At 33.3% G+C, this 22,187-nt stretch overlaps 2 protein-coding genes across 3 annotated transcripts in view; one reads left to right on the top strand and one right to left on the bottom strand.

Annotated features, from left to right (window-relative positions):
• Nucleotides 1–21,137, bottom strand: part of LOC132941114 (arrestin homolog) — a 108,242-nt gene extending 87,105 nt beyond the window's left edge. Inside the window, exon 1 of the mRNA XM_061009016.1 lies at nucleotides 20,431–21,137. The gene's annotated coding sequence lies outside the window, so the exon portion shown is untranslated. The remainder of the gene's footprint in view (nucleotides 1–20,430) is intronic.
• The window catches only part of LOC132941764 (14 kDa phosphohistidine phosphatase), a 174,262-nt gene that overhangs the window by 89,061 nt on the left and 63,014 nt on the right, over nucleotides 1–22,187 (top strand). The window lies entirely within an intron of this gene.

Below are 22,187 nucleotides of genomic sequence, written 5' to 3'. Positions count from 1 at the left end.
GCGGTCATCCATCCGGAAACGAGGAACGGTGCGGGTGGTAGGTAATCATTTAATATTTCCATTTCACCACACCCATGAGCAAAATTAAAATACAATTATACAATTCACTGGTATTTAACTGTAAAAATATTTTTGCAGTGAGTGACTAGATAAAATATATTCTGTAGTAATTATGAAAAGTCGAAAGAAACGCAAAACAAGTTTTGTCCATTCCGCGATCTAAAGTACAGCATAATTAATTTTATTGTCAATCGGTCGGAGGGTATAATAGCAACATTCTTTTTAATCTACAACCCCACCAACACTTGTCAGTTTTTTAAAAAAACATTTTCCATACAATATTGTTTGAAATTCGTTCGACTTGTGACGGAATGGAGTCGATTATATATAAAAATAAAATAGACTAATAATGTTCGTATGGCGATTTGGATTACATTATTTCTGCAGCAGCGCCTCTATTTTCTATACGAGACGGGTAAACGTTGCGGTGGCTGGTTGAGGGGGAGGGTGCATTAAAGGGCATGTGCGGTTTCTTTGAGGGCAGTTCGAGCGCATTAAATAGTAATTTGTTACAGTGTCCAGCTTCACCTAAATAAACGCATACTGTGGTGGCGGTTGAACTCTGCAGCAGGTACATTGTCCGTGACTCGTGGTGTTCTGCAACTACACAGTGTACTAAATAACAGTGACCCGTTTGTATTTAAAGTTCGTACCGATGATCAATCGTGTGCTGAACTCAAAATATTAGGTGCTCAATGTTTCTGTACATTTGGTGGTTTGCCCGAAATCGGTCAAGGTTACAGCACGGTTTTCTTTCAGCCATAGGTTTTTGTTTTTTTACTTTAGATTCTTTAAAAAAAAATATCCACGGAAAGTCTGCGTTCAATTTTCAACCCACAGAGGTGTGACTACGTGAAAGTTTTTAACAGCAGTTTTTACTGCCAGAAAAAGAGGTTTTGTTGAAATAAAAATTGAGGCTATTGTGAGGCCAATAATCACGTTCCGTTCGGAAAACTGAAATCGAATAAACGAATACAACCCGACGAAATGTACACCGAAGATAATAATAAGTAATTTGGTTTGCCTTTAAAACGTGTTAAGTACGTTTTTGACGACTGAACAACATTTAGTCAGTTATCGATGTAGTATATATTTTAATGTTTCGGTAATCCGTTGGGTAAACGATGCTGACTATAATAGGTTCAAATTATATTTATCCACAGCTCGTGTTTAGATTATCATCACGGAATATTGTTTACAGTCTATAAATAAATAGATGTGGAAATTCGACTTTACCACCTTACTTGATATCCGTATACTATGTAGACGTATGCTCGTATGTTTGATTTTGAGCAAAAACAAGTTGAAACTTGTGAATACAGTCACTGTTGAGTTTTATTTGGTAGTATAATATTTTATATTCAATAGGCCATAACGATCGCCTGCACAGTCTTAACTATTTCGCGACAAACGTTTAGTAATCGTATAATATTAACTATAGATCATTGTTTTATACCAAGACGGTCGCAAATGGTAATGAAAAATCACAACAATATAACTTTACGGTAGAATAATAATTATAGGGCAATAACTGCGCAGTAGTTAAAATATTTTACGTGTTTAAAATATGTTTATTTCCTCATATTATATTGTGTTGTTTAATACTGTGCACTGTGCGTATAGAAAATGAAATAACTATGTTAATATTGTTCATTAATCTTCGTTAGGTTTTTTGTCGTGTGCCATCGTGTCACATTCAATACTATTCTCTATTTTTATACTCTCGAAAGGATTTTCGATATTTTGGCCTAGACTTCAGCTCATAGTAACGTCCGCACCGCTACAGAACTTTTAAAACATTATCCCCCTCGAATGATGCGTACGCGTAACAGTATACGTATTATAGTGGCTATTGTTCATGCCAGACAGTTACAAATTCGGATAACGTTCAAAATCCGCGGAGTCGACATTGTATTACGTATCATAATCAGTGCCCACATGGTTACTGGTATATCATCAGATGGATTTAGATTTTATCCACGACGTAGACTGCTTTTATAGCTGTTTTATAGTATGGCGCAATAAAAATATCTACTACCATTGATTAAAATAATACCCCATAAAATATACAAATTTAATATTGTATACTTACTTAATCGGTGCTATTACCATAAATATTATTTATAACCAATGCTATTACTAATAACAATATAGGTAGGTATTATGTATAATAAATAGACTCTTGACAATTATTATTAATTGTACACGAACGGTGTTGAACGAAATAATTTGTTTTGTTTGTGTTGCAAACGAAAGTCCCATTTGGAGTCCCCGTGGCAACTATACCTCGCCCCAAAATGTCGAAACTGAAATCGGCCTGTTCGTCCATGCTCTGATTATCGATTTGATAGTATTATTATTATTATTATTATTATTATTATTATTATTATTATCATCATTTATCTTCCGCGATGATTGTAGGCAAACCGAGTGCGAATGGCTTTGCATGGTTTGTGACCCACAATCGTAATTCTAGTATCGTGTTATCTGGTTTCAGTTCATAATTTAAATTAAAAACATAATGTTTTGTCCGGAAATTCGCGTTTACGGGTCGACGTTAGGATTAACTTTGTATCACTTAATTTAACTCGAAAATAAAACTTCGTTTTTAGTCTTCCTTTCTGCAGAAACAGACATGTCGTTATATGTTATTTGCACAATGAATTTGTCCACTCAATTTAAAAACAAGTGAACATATATATGTAAGTACACAACAGTATATACAGAAGTTCAACATTACATAATTGGGTCATTGTTACGTTCACCGCAATGACAACTCGTACAATATAACTTCGTGGGTCTCCCGAGAGGTATTCCTGCAGATATGTAAATTACTATAGCAAAATAAGTTTATCGCATTTTAAAAATGTATATATTCAAAATGAGCTATGTTTTTGATACGTCCTTTTAAGTATTTTATTACGTTTTATTCCATAATTTTGTATACGACAGTTAACACAGTTGTTTTCATTCAGTGTATATATGTGAAGAATCTATTAATGGATAAAAATATCAAAATTTGCTTCCTCGCGGAGTGCCCTGTCGTCTTCATAAATATTATATGTTATAAACGAGTACCTACATTCATACTGAAAATATTTTCAACACAACCAATAGAAGATTGAGAATTATTGATGCGTAACAGCTATTTTTGATATACTCAAACTAAATCTGCGTATAAAAAAATGTTGATTTTTTCATGTCTGAGGGGATCTATCCACTGATCGCTTCATTCACGAACTCACCGGGTCAAGACCTCCCCCCCCCCCTTCGCCGAGCCGTCGAACTACACCTAGCGCCCTGTGAGTTTTGTCCTCGTCACCCCCGCCTCCCCTTTGCATCTTGAAATGTAATATCTGTAATTTAAAATAATATACAAAACTTTTTTTAGATAGTTGAGAATTTTAAGTATTTAATTAGTAATAGTTATTATTTATATACTTTTTGGTTGCCATGGCAGATATATTATGTGGAAAATAAAATATACAAAACTTTTTTTTATATATATAACAGAGATAAAATATTAACAACAATAATTATATCTTAACCGCTATGAAAAAAAAATGGATGTAAAACTCATCATAACCTTATATTTTATGAATAAAAAATAATAAAACATTTTTTTTTTTTTTATTATCAGAGGAAGAAGCATTTAGTCTAATATATTCTTTGAATTCCGTATGTCCTATACATAGCTAATCCTATCTTGTTTTTTAGTCCTATCACATTATAATAATATGTGGTTCATCGCGAGGTGATTTGGTCAGTTTTGTATTTATTACTGCAGTATGTTAGCGTTTTTGTAATCGTTTATGCCTATCGCGCTTTAGTGCTTACATTTCAATGTAGTAAACGATTTTATAATTATAAAGTCCACACGTTGTGTTTAATGTTGACGCAGATTATAGCGCAATATTTTAATCTTCTTGACGTTAAATAGTAATGTATGCTTGCTGCACACCAAATTGTTATCCAATACAATATCGTTCTTCACTTTGTTATTTGAAAAATGCTTTACGATTTTAGACCGATCTTATTCTTCGTATACAATTTAAATCCATCCTCTTGAGTCTTGACTGTGCATCCATATAGTATACTTATTAGTTATTACTTAAACTTTGTTAACTGGTCAAATCACATTCGAACATATAAGCAAAGATTATTTAGATCGTTTCAAGAGTTATAATATAAAGTAGATTATCTTCTTGCTTCAAAAGTAAATAGCTACTAATTATGTTTACAATCCTGTATATTATAGTGTCCTTTATCTTTTTCTTATGTATTTATAGATATAAACCGATTAGAATTCAGTTTAAAAAATGTTACATAAATAAAATCCTACATACCTATTGAATTATATTATTTAAAATACGTTAATGCTTTTTATGATTATGTTACTATGTTTCGAAGTAGATAGTAATATAAATTAGTGTTTATAATAACTTTTTACGCATTATTAATAATAAAAAAAAAAAAATGGTTTTTATACTAAAATAGCAGATAAATTAACATTTGTTCTTTGTACGGTTTATCTAACGCATTAATGTAGTGTAATAAGAAGATATCTACGAAAGTCGTTGATTGTTCTGTGTCCTCACCACATATAGTTTTTGGTACATATCCTTCGTCCGGTCAAGTATATACATTTCGTAACAGCTGTTAACCTTAATTTATAGATTCGATTAAAAGCAACATCAAGACACTTTTCCGAAATTTAATTAATTATTTTTTTTTTTATTCACATACCTATTACATTGTTTTTTTGATAATAACTTTTGTATTTAATTAGTGTTGTTACCTTCCAAATTCGGTGCCCGTTTATAGAGGATAACATTTTGAACGACGCCGTGGTATAGTTAAAATTAAATTTTGTGGTTCGAGTACCGCCCGTGAATATAGTATAATGATAATATATCCACCCCTCACACTCCCGGGAAAGCCTCCCCGCCAAAATGACGTACTGTGGATGGACTTAATTTAACATCAATAACGAAATATAATATATATATTATATGTATTCATCGATAGAAATAAAAATAAAATGTCAGTATAGGAGTGCCTCCAAGGATAGGAGAATCCTCGAGTGAATTTTTACCTGTCATAAATATATATAAATGTTATAAAAAATTCTTATATTATATTTACAGATGAAATGTTTTCAAAAATACAAAAATAATAAAATAAATAAATATATTGTATACGATTAATATAGGCCACGTTGTGTGTGTGTACGTGTCCTATGTGAAAACGGTCGTACCTTTATGGATTTTTTTTTCATTTTTATCACGCCCGTATTGTATATATAATCATTAGTACCTATATTATTGTTGTTATTGGCGCCTCGATATACGTTTACTCGTACTACAGGTGTTGTTGTACCTATATAGGTTAGGTTATCTACCCATGTCGTATACCGATGCTGACATTTTTAGAAGAAAATCGTGTACTGCACTCGACACATAATACAATAATAACAGCCAAGTAAATTTTTTTTTTATACCCACCTAACCTATAAAATATTAATATATATATACCGTGTACCACTAGCACTAGCAGCAGCTGCTCACAATGTGCTCTGGATTGGTTTTTTTCACAGACACGAGTAGCAGCAACAGTACTTGTTTCAATTTATTCTTGTTGTGCGTGCGTATGTGTGAGTGTGTTTAATATTGACGTGAAAACTTTTCGCGCGTCAATTGTATGTATAATTGTTATTGTCATTTCTCCTGAATAACTTTCGTTCTTGAGGGGTTTCGATAAGTTTCCAAAAACTCGACGGCGCTGAGTTTCAATAAACTTCAGCGGTTTCGTAAAATAAGTAAAATATATATTTGCACTAATAATAATAAAGTTTTACCATTGATATTCTATAGCCGCGGTAGTGTACAGACGGTAAGACCGTAATAAGAGTCTTGAGAATAATAATAATAATAATAAAGAAATTCTTTTTGATGGATAGGTCGCAATAAATACGTAATATTTGCATCCTTAGAAAGTCTGACAATATATTATATAGAAATCGTTTTTTGCTTTTTGTTTTTTGTTCTGCGTCCAGCGCGCATAAGTGATATTTGCAGTTGCTTTGGCACCTGCCAATTTTATATGCCGGCTATTACGTAACAATTTGTATAACAACCAAAAAAAAATTGTGACCCATTTGCCACCAAAAATGTATGTTTTTCTTAGCGGGGTAACAGGATCTTGTCACCACCAATCAATCCTTTAGAAACTTTTCTTAGTTTTATATGACGTATAATAAGTGTATTGTAATGAATTTACATTATATTCCGATTTAATGTATACGGTCGTCTGTGACCTGTGTTGCGTGAAAACTGCGACGATCGATACACACATATTGTATATTTATTTGTATATATATATGTATGTATGTATATATGTATGTATGTATATATGTATGTATGTATGTATGTATGTATGTATGTATGTATGTATGTATGTATGTATGTATGTATGTATGTATGTATGTATGTATGTATGTATGTATGTATGTATGTATGTATGTATGTATGTATGTATGTATGTATGTATGTATGTATGTATGTATGTATGTATATATGTATGTATGTTGATTGTTCATCATCGGTACCGCTGTTGGCTATGATAATATTATATTACGATAATATTATAATCTAATGCACACGATATTATTATCATTTATAATATTGTGGTGTAGTAATCGAGTGTGTACACACTAGACGGTTGTGCGAAAAAATAATGTATCGTATAAAGTGCAAAACGTGTCGTAATTGTCCAACTTTACACCGTGTTTGCACATTGATACGAGATGATGAATTATACCGTCGCACTCACTATTGTTTGTCGCGGTTATATATCCGCTGTGACACCGACCGCTTGAAATTTGTGCGAATATAATGCCATCACGGTATTGGATTTCGTTGGACTCGCGCATAGCACTATTATGTACGGTAAAACCAAAAAACGAAAAAAAAAAACCGAAATATATACATTTTAAAATTTAAATAATTAATAATTACACAGGTGGAGGGGGCGTTTCGTTGATGTACGAACTATACATAGTGCGTCGTCCGGAACGAATTAATAGTTATAATATAATAATAATGTACCAATTGAAATTTAAAAATAATATTTTTTTTAATATTACATTATTTTAATCATACGTATATATTATGTCGTATCAATGACGATATTCGTTACAGTAAAATCGATCTAGGAGATACAATTTGATAAAAACATTTGTTTAAATTATTATGTCATAGATATTTCTTGTATAATATACAATAGATAATTTATTTTTATTACAGTATAGGTATTCTATAATTCATATAATTCATAATATATATAAATACTTTTTATACGCTTTATATTTATTTAGGAGAGTAAAATTCTAATGAAGCTTTATTGAATTAGTTTTTATTTAAACAACACACTCGAGAAGAGGGTTATTACTTAGTTTAAAAAATTAAAACTGTAAAATATGTCTAATATTTGTTTTTAAAATTAAATCATGTGCCAATTTTTTTTTTGTTTACTACGTATGAAATATAAAAAAAAATAAAATAGAATCATGTTTTAACCGTAATACGATTTCCCGACCTATATAATATAAGATATATGTAAATTTGAATTCTTTATCCACACCTACCTGAAGATCCGTTCTTTGTATTATCATTGATCACTACTAAGTCTATATAGTTGTATAGCCTGTTAACTATTAAACCTGCAATAACATTTATCGGGTATAAATATTACCTAATTTAATTAAGTTCATGAAATATATTTTTATAGTATTCCATAAGGCATAATTTAATGTTTAGAGTATATTATGTATATAATATAATGAAATTAATATCTGGTTTTTGACGAATGTTGCAATCGACAAAATAATTTATGTATTAACAAATAGGAGGTGATCCATACTTCATTAATGATACCAGTACAATTTACGAATTATTAAAAATGTTGGACGTACAAATGATTTGATTTAAAAAATTGAAATACAATTTTGAACTAATTTCTAAATTTTTTAAATTTATGGAAAATTGTATAGTAATAAAATAAAATCTACAAGGAAAACATTATTATTTCAATTTTGTAATATAAACGACGAATACTTAAATCATTTGAACGTACATTTTGGATTTATTTCATAAAATACTGAATGAAATATTAATGATGAAATAACTTCAAATGTATTATTATTTAAAAGTATGTGTCAATTGTAGTCAATAGCTTACTTATTTCGGCGTTACATTTGTATATCTAGTTGACATGTTTAATTTATTACAAACCTATGCGCAAGCTACGAATATTTCAAATACCTACGAAAATTATTTTGATTCGTGCTTCATAGACGTTTCCAATGCGCACACTATACAACACGCACATACATAATATTATGTTTTTTCAACTCAAATCGTTTGGAAATGTCATTCGTTTTAAAGTTCCGTAAAATGTTAACGGATTTTGAAAGTATAAGCAAAAAATATTCTATACTAGGTACACTTGAACATTCTGCCAATAAATAAAAACGATTTATTTTCATCCCGCTATAAGTATTCAAATATATTGTATTATTTATGGCGTGCGTGAGTATTTTAGTTGTGTTTAAAATTTTATCAATTTGCATTTTGGAAAATCATAAACTCAAGAGAGAGAAAAAAGTTACGCCAGATGGTAACGATTTCCGACCATTATTGTGTTAACACGCATAAAGCGTTTTAAATTATTATTATTATATGTATATATACACAGGAGAATTTTCGTAGTTTTACCGACGTTCATGTCATTAATAACAAAAATGTTTTCAAGCGAAAAATTATCGCGAGAAAAACATTTTTCAAATCCCACTTGTGCGTCGCTTTTTAGATTTGTATAGATGTACACATAGCGTACATACGAATTAGTATAGAATTTGTGTAGCTCCTCGTAGAAGAAAATATTATCGCAATATATCGTCCTGATGAAAAATAATTTTAATACGAACGTAAAAAAAATATATTATATCGTGGGAGGTAGGTATAATGTACGCGGCAGTCAGGCGCGACATTTTGAGTAGCCGAGTAGATATACGACATATGCGTGTTTATATTGTGAACGCGATTTGTATAAAATATATAATGCAATCATCATAATGCGCATGATAATATAATATACAGGAGCCATTAAAATTTAAATGTTTTATGAATTCCGCTTGTCGGGAATTATCGTTTTAAAATAAAATCATCACCACCGACGACGACGTAATCTGCCTCCTATACATCATCCACAGGTATAATCTGCGCAGCCGGTACCTAGCCTGTTGGGTGGCGCGTCCCGTGTTCTCGGACGATTAAAATTCCATAGAGCCGCAGTGATCGACGACCGGTGGTCGCTGTGTAAAGTTGTGGCTGCGGTCAAATTAATAACATTTTCCTATAAGCTGTCGGTAGTACGCTATAGTGATGTGTAGTCTTCACTTACATTTTTTTTTTTTTGAATGCCGCACCTAAAAATCATATTTTAAAATTCATAAACAATTTTGATCTGTTGTAGTGGTGTACAAACTTTTGTTCGTCAACCGAGAACGCAACCTCCCCCCCCTCCCTTTGATTACTGTGTATTATTGAGCGGATAATTTTTCTGAAAATGTTGACGTATAAAAATTCGAACGAGTAGTTTCCGAGTTATTTAACTTAGTATAAGTACTAGGAATGACATAGGTCCATGGTAATGGGTTGGAAAGATATGGAGACTATGGTAATTTAAAAATTGTAGTTATTTATATTTTTTATCGATATTTATAATTTATAAAAATAAAATAAATACTAGATTCGATATTACATCAGTTTTATATTTTTGTAAGATCGTGTTTACAACGGACTGTATTAATAGTTAGTGTTACCTTCGTAAAATCTCAAGAGTTTGAAAATATGATATTGAAGTGCATTTAAAAATTCCAAAAATTATAATATTTAAACATTTATTACTAAATGAAAAAATGGCAGTTAGCCGAGTGTTTGACGAATAACTCTGTGTATTATTTATTCAATAATATAATAATAGTAGGTAGCATGATAATCGTTTATAAATATAAAACGTTGACACGTCATATTTATACAGTAAAAGGATGGTTCTTATTAATTATTTGCGTTAAACTAAACTACAAGAACGTAAGTAAAGTTATTGACATAAAACAAAATACATACATTTCTGTGCTTGGTCGTTTTCAAAATTGATTATAAAGTTATATTTATCCTCGCCTTCTGTTCGGGAAACTCGTCGTTAAAGTTATGATCTTCCAGAATCTTACACTCTATTGACAACATTCTTAATGCGTCTAAGTTTTGATGTCTCAATGCGATGAGCTTAACCTATTTGTTTTTATTATTATTCGTTTTAATGATGAAAATGACCTTTTGGCGGAACAATGAATGACAGGCATTGTTAAAAAATATGTGTAAATATGGTTTGTTTGTTTTGAAATGCTTGTGATATTATTTGATATGTCACGAGAAGACGCATAACTAAAGCCATTCGTCTGCAAAAAGTTCAGAGTGTATATCAACACAAGATCGATTTAATTCGAATATTGATTTAGACTTATGATTATATGTCGATACCGATACACGTACAACTTTGATTCGTCATCAATTTGCGATAATGTGCTCACAGTTACACCGATGAGTGCATATATGGTTTTTATTATTTTAATTGTTTCATACAAAAATGTATGTTTCGGCTGATAAAGCTGTGTTTGAAAAATGCCATATGTCACCCAACGTAGAACAGTAGAAAACAGTGTGTCGACGTTCGTTATACGTACTTTTTCAAATATATACATTTTTGATTTTCTCCGAGCGCTGTAGTGACGATCTACAACAGCCGTCGAACAGTAAAGTTTTGAAGAAACACGTCAACAAACTTGATTTTGATGAAATTTCAGCCAAAGCCCTGTTATAGCCGAGCTCGGCTCATAATCGTTTTTAAATGCGATGATTTATCATTTGTGAGCGATGCAAGACGAGTGAGTGCTTACCGCTCGGTCTCTGTCAGATTTTTTTATGTGAATATGATTTTTGCAAATTATTTCTGCATATAGAATGGTTACATTTATTCAATTTTCATTTTTTTGTGTTAGGTATTATATAAATATTTGAGGTAGCTGATTTTCTAAACAATTGAAATTATAATTTCTATTAAATATTAATAGAGTTATGCATTTTAAATTATACCGTATATTGTTGTTCAAAATTTAAATACTAACTACATATATCGAAACCTATGTATAATATAAGTTACCTATAATAATTTCAGTTTGATACACGTTATATGTTTTACATAAAGCCTACTAGTCGGCTTGCTAAATAGTTTTTAAAGAAATTACCTAATTTACACAAAAAAAAAAAAACAATTAAATATCCAAACGTGTGATTTAATACGTTTGACAATAAGAAAAGTTATTATCGGAGATGAAACCTGTACATCAGAACGACCTGCAACACCGAGATCATCCTTTTACAATAATTTCAAATTTTCTCGTCGCTATAATGTCTTTGACGCTGCATCTGTGTGCGGCTACGATGCGACGGAGGAAATTAAAATAACATTAGGTCCATCATATTCTACAGCGGTTATTAACCTCACGAGGTGGTTCAATACCGTGTTTGAGGTAGCTTCACATCGTAATCGTTTCGCGCCGACATAGTTTTGATTATTATCAACTCTGCGGTGGGGCCTGTCGTGAAAATTTATTATTTTCCGGGAAAATAATACTTTTAAACGTCCTGTGAGTAATGGAAAACGGTAAACTTAATTTCATTACGATTTCGTGGACGTCGTTATCGTGTATACGGTCGATAGCGACGCTTACGACTACTGTACGCGTCCGTTCCAAAACTTCTTCGCTCATTCAATCCATCTCCGATGTACAACGTGAGACGTCGTGTTTTCCCCATTTTATCGTGTACAAGGGAAATCGGAAAATCGGCACGGCGGTGCACCCTGTATACACACGAGTATATATACATACGGCCCCCCTTTACAAATGTTAGCGGGTTGATTGATTTGGTCGCGTGAAAACGAACGCTCGGCCGCCGTCTCGACCGCTTTTCGCTCCGCAACTCGTGCCCGAAAGCCATCCAGAGTAGTCCAAAAATAATTTCCGTCCGGCCCGAGGGGACCGAAGTTTTGCCGTCATCAGTACTATTATATATATATATATATATATATAGTATACGTGCGTCTTAAGGAATTATCGACCCGTCGCACGTATAACCGCTCGTGCAACATACCGTGTGTCGGTTTCGGAGGATGAGAATTTATGTATAGGTGTGCGGCCGTGTATGAATAATTATCAGCTAACCCTTGTACATATATAATACATATTATTTATATAGATAGTACTGCGTGGACTTATAATATAGTTCCGATAGCTTCTGCGTAGTGGTGTAGTGAAATAGTGAATGATATTTTTACTCGGGGTACAAACCAATATAATATATATGACTGTTTTATGCTTTATTCAAGTATACCTATATCTTGTGAGTTGTTAACGTTGTAAGCGGTCTAAACACTATTAGGTGTGTATAGGTGTAAGATATTAAATAAAACTGTATCCTTTAGACATCCCAGCTCCCTCACCCCGCAAATCTGCCTATTTAGACCGTGCGTAAAGTTGCTTTATCATAAATGTGCGTCACAGCGATCACAATAATTCGGTTATGTTTTGATACTATTTTCTTGACGAAAAACGGGTGCCGGAAGCCTACGCGCGTTTATTCGTTTCGACGGGTGGAAATTAAAAAAAGTCGCTTAATCCGGGTCGGCACAATAACACGAATTAGTATCCGATTCGCAGACGAAACCCACCCGTCACCGACATGCAAATAACGAGCGCGCGTCCTCGATCCGTCGCCGCTATATTAATGTTATTAAAACATTTTCTTAAATACACGCGTGTTACACGCACTCGTTTTGACAGACGCTTAACTATTACGAGCATACGAAGAATATATTTTACGGTTTAAAGGAAAGCTAAATCGTAAACTGCGGCAAATCCGCTTCCACCCTCCGCCACACCGGTCCAGCAGATGTTAGGGTTCTAGGGGATGACATCGTGACGCGCGCTCGTATCGTCGTCGTCGTCGTCGTCGCACATCGGTTCGCCCTTGGGGGGGGGGGGGGGGTGGTGAAAGAGGTATGGAGCTTTACAATCTTATATATTATTAAAACCACGCCCGCCGCCACCGTCGAGACCGAGCCCAATAAGACGTGACGAACCGTACGATACCGTACCTCCGTGTCTAGATGTTTCCCTAAATAGCTCCGAATCGAGAAAACGAGCATTCCCGAAATAACGTACCCTGTGATTCCTGCTGTACATAAAAAGCCGCCAAGATAGTCACCGAAATTCTGTGTTTGGAATCGTGATGGCGGGTGTTCTAATATAAGTGTATAAGTGTGTTTCCGATGTATTTCTGACTGGTACTCGTTTCGTCATTTCCGGCGTCCATTTATTGATTTTCTTGTACACCGTTAAAAACTCCTGAAAACGTTTCTCGTAGGTATGATATTATATACACAATCACTACATATACTGCGTTTCACTCGAACCGGGCAGCCCAATTGAAGTGTGGCTCAAAAACACAATTTTGGATTAAAGTAAATTACATTTCATTTGAAAGTTTGTCCGCAGAACGATAGAGTTGGCTGTATCGTTTCTGGATAGGCATCGCGCGCCGTATTTGTATAGGTACTTTAACGAGGACAGATTAAGTCGACCTAAAGATAAATGACTCAGCCATATTTGCAATTGCAATGGCGTTGAGTAATTACTGCAGCTGCTTAACCCGCCTCGGTTAATTTTGTTGAACATCGTCTACGACGTCTTAGCTTTAAATGTTGCCACATACATAAGTTAATTTTTTTCAATAGAACGTATTGTTATATTGTATTTAATCTAACCCATAAAACGTTAAATTTGCATATCTTTAATTTTATTGAATAATTTTTCATTTAAAACAATGTTCTAATAGTAATGCGAATTCAAAAAGTCATGTTTAATAAATTAATTTTAACTATCATTATTTTTATAACATTGATATTATATATATCGTTCTAAAATAAGTGACAGTGATATCAAATAATTGTATTCTAATATAGTATTCTAATACTCATTTGTGTCGAATAACAATTTTGATGAAACAAATATTAAGTTACAGTTATAATGTATCATTTTTAATTTATTATAATGTTGGATGGTAAAAATAAAATACAAACATAATATATTAAATTCAACCAATTAAGTTTTTTACATTTTGGAGTTATTTAATAACGGTTTTAACAGAACCACGTCATAATATCGTAAAATATGTTAAATAATATTTAATAAATAATTTTGTTTTAGATCTTTACGAAAACAAAACATCAAAACTTCTATAATCTAGATATACTTTGTATGAGATGTATAGATTCATACGTCATGTACGCATATTATGCAGACATTGCTGTCTTTTGAGAAACAGGTTTTTCGTAGGTTCCTGTCGGTAGTTTGATTTTTGGTAAATGCCTAATGACAAAACTTAACAAACGAAGAAAATATTAGTTTAATTCTTGGTGGAAGAAATTCCGTTAAACAATACTCTGTAAATATATATTATATTATGCAGCCTACGCCCTTAAACAATTCAACGCACGTTTTCTTACAAGCCACGCCTGTGAAGTAAACAATTCTTATTTGGAGGCATCGATCAAAATGTGTAGAATAACAATACCTTCAACATACTGCTGGTAAAATAGATTTAAATGGTGAAAGTGACGTAGGTAACAAAATGTCGGCATTTAATTATTCTAAAAAGCTATAATCGGTTAATCTTGTTTATAGATTCGCCATGACTGAATAAGTGTTATAAAAAGTAAATTATGATAAAAACTGTTTTAGGAAATAATTAGATTACTCTAAGCTGAATGAATTATAATTTTATTTGGCATAGGTACTATTATGCAAAATAAACCAATCGGAATAATATGTCCTACCTAATACTATTATAGTATTATATACTATATCAATGACAATTACCATTAATTACAATTCAATGTGTTCCATAAATATGACGTATATCGCATATCCATTCTTACTCGGCGAAAATCCGCAGTATACAATATCGTTATAATTCGTTATATTTTGTATTTAATAGAACAACAAAATTGTATTTATTTTTTTTAAGATTCATTATTCATCGAAAAAGAAAAATTACCATATTTAAAAGCATTGTGCCGGACTTTTATTTTGCCAAAATATTTTCTTTCATTCTATACCAAAATGAATAGAAGTTCCTTTGAAATAACAACGGTTTTCTAGGTTTTTTTTTCTTAATATTTGTAGCTTGAAGTATAATATCATCTCACTATTACGGTTCAATTGTATGATCAATTACCTGTTATTCTATGCTAAAAACACATTTTCATTAGTACGGTATACATATACCGTATTCTATAATAAATTATAATAAGTGAAAAAATAAATTGTCCGTTGATAACGGCGGCGGCGAAGTTTCTACTTTAAGTATAGAAATATAAAACGTGGTACCAATAATCCCTAATTATTTAATTTTTGTTTTGATTAAATATTGATGTAAGTACGATTTATTTTTGAAAGCTATTATCTGTACTGTATTATCATGATTGATAAGCATTTACAAGTGGGTAATACGGCGAAACCACGGTGTGACGGACACTCGTCGAGATTGTAAATAATCATGTCTGCTAGATATTTCATATTTGAAATATTTGAGTATTTAATATTATGTATTCAACAATTTCCGTTTAAAAGACGTCACCGAAGTATTGGTTCTGTATAGAAGTTTCGCTAAGATTGATTAAAATAAGTGCGTAGGTAGGTATATCAAACGTTAATATCTTTCAGAAAGACAGAAAAATATGTCACAATGAGAGTTAATAATAATTTTTAACTGCAGTAAGCGTTTTTGTTATGTTCTTTGGGATTACTTGCAACAGCGTATTTTTTTTCCCCGACAAAGACATTAAATGGACATTCGCATAAAAAGACGCCTTTTCAATCGAAGCGTTTGATTATGAAATATATTCGATCAGCTGCTTCTCCATTAATCATTTGTATTATTATTATTATTATTGGTACATCAATAGTTGTATTTGTTTGTTATTCAGAGAATCGTATCAGTATGTATAATTGAACTGTCAAGTTTTCCGATGTTTATCGACGTAATGTCAATATTAATGATAAATTAACACGGCCCCCAATACGGCTGATTGAATTATACGAATATTGCTGCTCGCAGTTTTAATCCGCAACGATGCAATTAGGTGTAAACCAATCATCTTACCCCATAGTATCTCCGAGTATAAGTCCGCCGAGGTTCGCAATCGTCTTTTCTTTATTCGATTATTATTCACTACAATATAATTACAAACCAGTATATCGTTCGGTACATTTTGGATTTCGGATCGTATCGGGATTTTTCAATCAGACTATACGCGTGCGCCGTCGCGACTGGTCGGTGAATAATGGCAAAAGTTTGTCGGACGACGCGTCGCACGTGCATCGATCGGTCTAACTATTTGATTGCACAAACCTGCAATAGAGAAATTTCGAGAAGATTTTCTGCTGGACGTGGACACGTGACAATAAGCAATCGTAGGCGCGGTTTGCAAGCACCTCAACAATTTATATTCAAATTATTTTGTTTCAAATCATTGCGAGAAAAAAAGTCATATCTGTAATTATATTTTAATAGGTTTTTCAATGCTCAATGCATTAAAAGTATATACGACTTCCGGACATCCGGATTCATATATGATCTGATTTTCTGAATTTTGATGGTTATCGACTTGGATAAATATTTTATTGTATAATGAAATAACTTTATTCACGATACATATAATATGTATATTATGATATTGTATGTATATACGATCAATACTTTAATAATATTTTTAAGTTAATAACATACCACAATAACAGTGAAATATCCCGCAAACTGTATAGGTACACTCAATGTTCCGGATTCTCATCCGAACGAGTGGTTTTTGTATCATCTCTCACACTCATTGAACTCGTGTCCGTCTCCGTCTGTCAACCCTGCACCGATATCATAAGCCATACATCACATACCTAGGTTCATAACAACATCATGACGTGTACGATAATGTACGCGATTTGTATATTTCCGTGTCCAGAGACGATAATATTTTACTTCACCCGAAAACTCGGCAAAACGTACACGCCGTCCATTATATTACCTATTCTAAATTACAATATTTTCGTACTCGTTTTTATTTCTTTACACATTTCTGGCCTCTACTCGGTTTCGGGTTCGTACCCCGCTCACCAGAGATACCTATATAATGACGTGTGTATACGCTTTGAACGAACGCACAGATGCATAACGATGTGTGTGTGTGTGTGTGTGTGTGTGTGTGTGTGTGTGTGTGTGTGTGTGTGTGTGTGTGTGTGTGTGTGTGAATTTTGACTAAACCGTCCGCGACAAACCCTTTGACGGTCTGTACACCGGTAAAGTCTCAATCCTGTGGAATTAATTTAGTCGTACTCGCTTTCTCTTACTCTCTTTCTACACCCGTAATTGTATTAGGTAAGTATTTGTAATTCTGTGTCTACAGTCTGTACACTCTATAAGGGCCGAGAGCTGTTCGAAAATATATATGTGAATATGTTTAGTTGTTTGTCGTGATGGGAAAACGGAAGGAAGAGGGGGGGGGGGAGTTATAGTGTATGTAAAGTTTTTGCGAGGAAAAACTTTGAAATTGCCGAACAATTGAGAAATATTATAGAAGTCCGCGACTACGCCTCCCATAGGTATACCTCTACACCTCGATGGACATTTTTGATGTTAATTGAAATTTAATCAGTGCCTAAGCTTGTATTCATGTATACAAATCTCGTCTCTTTTCTGATACATTTTTCGTTGAAAACCAGCCATATCGGCGAAAAAAAAAATGTAATTAATTTATACAAAAAAAAAAAAAAACGAACCCGGGCCAAAAGATAATATAAAATTAAAACGGGTAAATACACACGCGTGCGCGCGAGCTAACAGAAACTGCGGTTTCCTGAGATATTATACTTCAGTAGTTCAGTCAGAATTATTTTAAAATAAAGTGTTCATTTTTCGATGGTTTAATGGAAAAACACGTTCGAGCGATATATTATTATGTACTCGAAACGAGTAGGCTATAGCATTTAACGCCATTGTTATCGCGTGTCTGCGCTCGTCTTAATTGCGTACACCGTAAACTTGTCTTTTCTATGTAAACTCGAAACAAACTTCAGGATAATCATATATTTATCATCTATGTGGTAAATTTGTCTTGTAAACTTTCAATAAAGACCTAAATAATTGACGATGATGCTAGGACTATCCAGTGTATATAGAAATCCGATTATTTTATGGACTGTATTGTTAAATGGTTATATACGTGTTAGGAACCAATTTCCGTGCTTAAATGTGTATTTGTTAAGAATTCATATTGTATACCTACCCACTATTTTTTTTATGTAAAAATAATGTCTACAAGTGTGTTCCGCCATTTTTAAATTTATTTTTATTTTTTACTAAACCCTTTTATACTTTAAGAAAAGGTGTAATTGTGGTGTAATTTTGTAATACTCATACCTCGTGACCAGTGCGTAGTTTTTAAAGGAAAAATAAATCTTTTGTAAACCTCAAGTGTATGAAGTTCATAAAGAATTCCGTAGAAGTTAAGTCATGAGAAAATCACCAACTGCTATTTATTATGGGAATCGAAAAAATATACTTTTATTCGGACATCGGACATCATTCATATTTACGTAACCGTTGAAACCTATTTTACAAAATATAAAAACAATCTATTGATAGAACATTAGAACCAGTACACAAAATATTGTTGTAAAATCCATGGATCGATATAGTTGTATTTTACCGCAATAGGTTAGTTTAATTTTGCAGGATCGTTAAAAACTAATTGCTTATCCGCATACATTGATATTGATAACACTTGAATTACCTACCCTTTGCATTCAAAATGAACAACTAAATATGAATAGTTTCTTTTAAAAATGTTGAGTGTAGGTAGTTCTAGTTTCTTTATTCTTATACGCAAAAATGACATATTATATTTAGATAAAGTTTACAACTTTAGGAAGCTATGGTTAAAAGTCATATTTTTATATAAGCTCTACCAAAAACATACTACACATCTCAACTAGTTTTCAAATTATTTTGAAATCTTATCAAGTTCAATGTACATACGTTACTACTACTACTTGAAAAGCATAATTTAATTAATATCTTACTATATGGATGGGATTATTTTAGAAAGTTTATAGAGACCTCAATTTAAAAAATGTCTCTTTAGTATTTATGTGCAAAATGGATTAAAATTTTAATCCTTACTAGAATTAATATTTAATACTTTCAGAATTAATCACTGGTATAAAAATGTTGCTTAACATTGCAATTGTAGGTATAATATATATTGTAATGTGCTTGAGGATTTTTTTATTTTTTTTGTCTATTATTATAATGTATAAAAACTTTTTTTACATACATAATACGATTTGTGTAACATTTAAATAAAACATGGGGACGAGGTGGCCGAGTGGTCTAACGCGACGGATTCGGCACAGCCGGTCCGAGTTCGATCCTCGACCACTGGGCGGCATTTTTCTCCGTGCAAGTCACGGTGTCCGGAGAACAAGTGCCGCCATCCCCCCACCCCGGGGCACGGCAGAAACCTACGGGTGCCCCATTAGAAATTCTGCCAAACACAACACACACGTGTACCAACCTACCCAATATAAAACCTACCAAACCTACCCAATATAAAACCTACAGTGCCCTCCCCACACCCAATGGCCTATGTTGCCGCGGGTTACCCAATAAAAAAAAAAAAAAAAAAAAAAAAAAAAATAAAACATATTTACTATACGGTTGATGCAATATTAATTTTCACTTCAAAATTATGGTTATTTTTAGCTTTATGGGCACTTACTTCAGAAGACGTTTCATCGCTATAAAAACAATATAATATAATCACTATAAATTATAATACTAAACCACATCCCAGAGAATTTTTATTAAAACCACCGGTAACACTACGTATGACCGAATTATGTTATACGATCCATAATATTTTATTTCATAATTTAATTATAATACCTATATAAAGTTTCATCAACAAGATAAATAATAACCCAACCAGCAATGTCGTGTTATGAATTATAACTATTATATTGAAAACGCGAGTACGTCTATAAATACTGAGGTTATTATACTGCAACTGCGTAAAAATAAAAAAGATATACTCTATATGATAGATCAAAAAATATCTTAAACGAAATCATATACTTACGGGTTCCGTGGTTTTCGGTGAAACAGTGGCAATCGGTTTATGTATTATTTTCGGCCGAACGCTGTTGTTTGTAAGACAATCAAAGATTTTTTTTCTACTATGTTATTCTGTTGATTGGATATGATTCAAAACAAGACCATGGCGTGGTGGCGGCTGACCACTACGTACTCGACGATCTATTCTGATGCGCGAGGATACAAAAAAAAAAAAAATGACACGTAGTGTAAGAAGTCGACCGCGGGTGTTCGAGGAGGTGAGAAACAATATAAAATTTCGGTGGCGAACGAGCAACGGCGACGACTCGAGTGTACGGACGAGAGCACAGTTTGCGGTGTATCGACGGAGATTGGCGAAAGTTTTCAGAACGGGGGAAAACGAGGCGAAAAATACCGAAAACGAAAGTTCTCCAACGGCGGAAAAATTAAACGGGCAACTCGACCGGGCGCGTACAACGCTGCGGGTTGTGGTCGGCGCGCAGAGCTTTTGAACACTGTTGCGCGCCCGTCGCACACTCGCCGAAACCGAAGCCGCTGCCGTCGCCGCAACGTTTTCACCTGCGCGCTCCCCCTTTTTATTTTTATCGTCACATTTTTCAACGATCGGCGCACTATCTGTACGAGCCTCCGGGCACGGCTGGCGGTCTCGTCGTTTTTCTTCATTTTCCATAAAAATCGCTGGATAAATTACACGCATGTATCGTATATACAAGGCGATCACAAGTTCGTTTCAGTGTCCACATTCTCGTTTTTCGATTTTTTTCAAATTATTTTCGCATATAATTGGAGGTCATAGGAAAACAATATATACATTGATCATAATTTATAATATAGGATATTTAATTATCAGCATTTATAATCGGTGGCTCGGTGGTTGGCAGTCACCAAAGTGTTCTGGGTCAAGCGTCATTAGTTCGCGGATGGGTGACCACTGTTGCGCGCCCGTCGCACACTCGCCGAAGCCGCTGCCGTCGCCGCAACGTTTTCACCTGCGCGCTCCCCCCTTTTTATTTTTATCGTCACATTTTTCAACGATCGGCGCACTATCTGTACGAGCCTCCGGGCACGGCTGACGGTCTCGTCGTTTTTCTTCATTTTCCGTAAAAATCACTGGATAAATTACATGCATGAACAAGGCGATCCCAAGTTCGTTTCAGTGTCCACATTCTCGTTTTTCGATTTTTTTCAAATTATTTTCGCATATAATTGGAGGTCATAGGAAAACAACAATTTTTAAAGGAAAAAAAAGTATCGTTACTATTACGAAAAAGTGTTACAGAATAATACTATAGTATTATGTTGAAGTTTTTCTCTAAACATTTAATTGAGCTTGTTGGTTAATAGCATTATTATTATTAAGTTCTACCCACGCTGGAACTATAATTATATGAATCGTGTTAGTTATGTATGATGTGTGTCGTCGCAGTCGTGGCACCGAATTCAGCCGTATAAAAAAAAAAGTCGTATAACCTCTTCATTTCGATATTGATTATAATTTATAATATAGGATATTTAATTATCAGCATATATAATCGGAGGCCTGGTGTGGCTCGTTGGTCGCCAGTTACTTAAGTGTTCTGGATAGGGCATAGGTCGGCGTCACGAGTTCGCGGATGGGTGACCATCCGCGGGTTTTTAGTGACGAATCCTTTACACGTGTTCCTTAACCACCGTCGTAACCCCCCAACGAAAATGCTTATAGTTTCCGATGCTTAAGATCAATAAAAGAAAAAATAAATATCATCATCATAACGCGTGTAT

Source organism: Metopolophium dirhodum, chromosome 3 (genome assembly GCF_019925205.1).
Source record: "Metopolophium dirhodum isolate CAU chromosome 3, ASM1992520v1, whole genome shotgun sequence".
Taxonomy (NCBI): domain Eukaryota; kingdom Metazoa; phylum Arthropoda; class Insecta; order Hemiptera; family Aphididae; genus Metopolophium; species Metopolophium dirhodum.
This window is presented reverse-complemented; position numbering and strand designations above follow the sequence as displayed.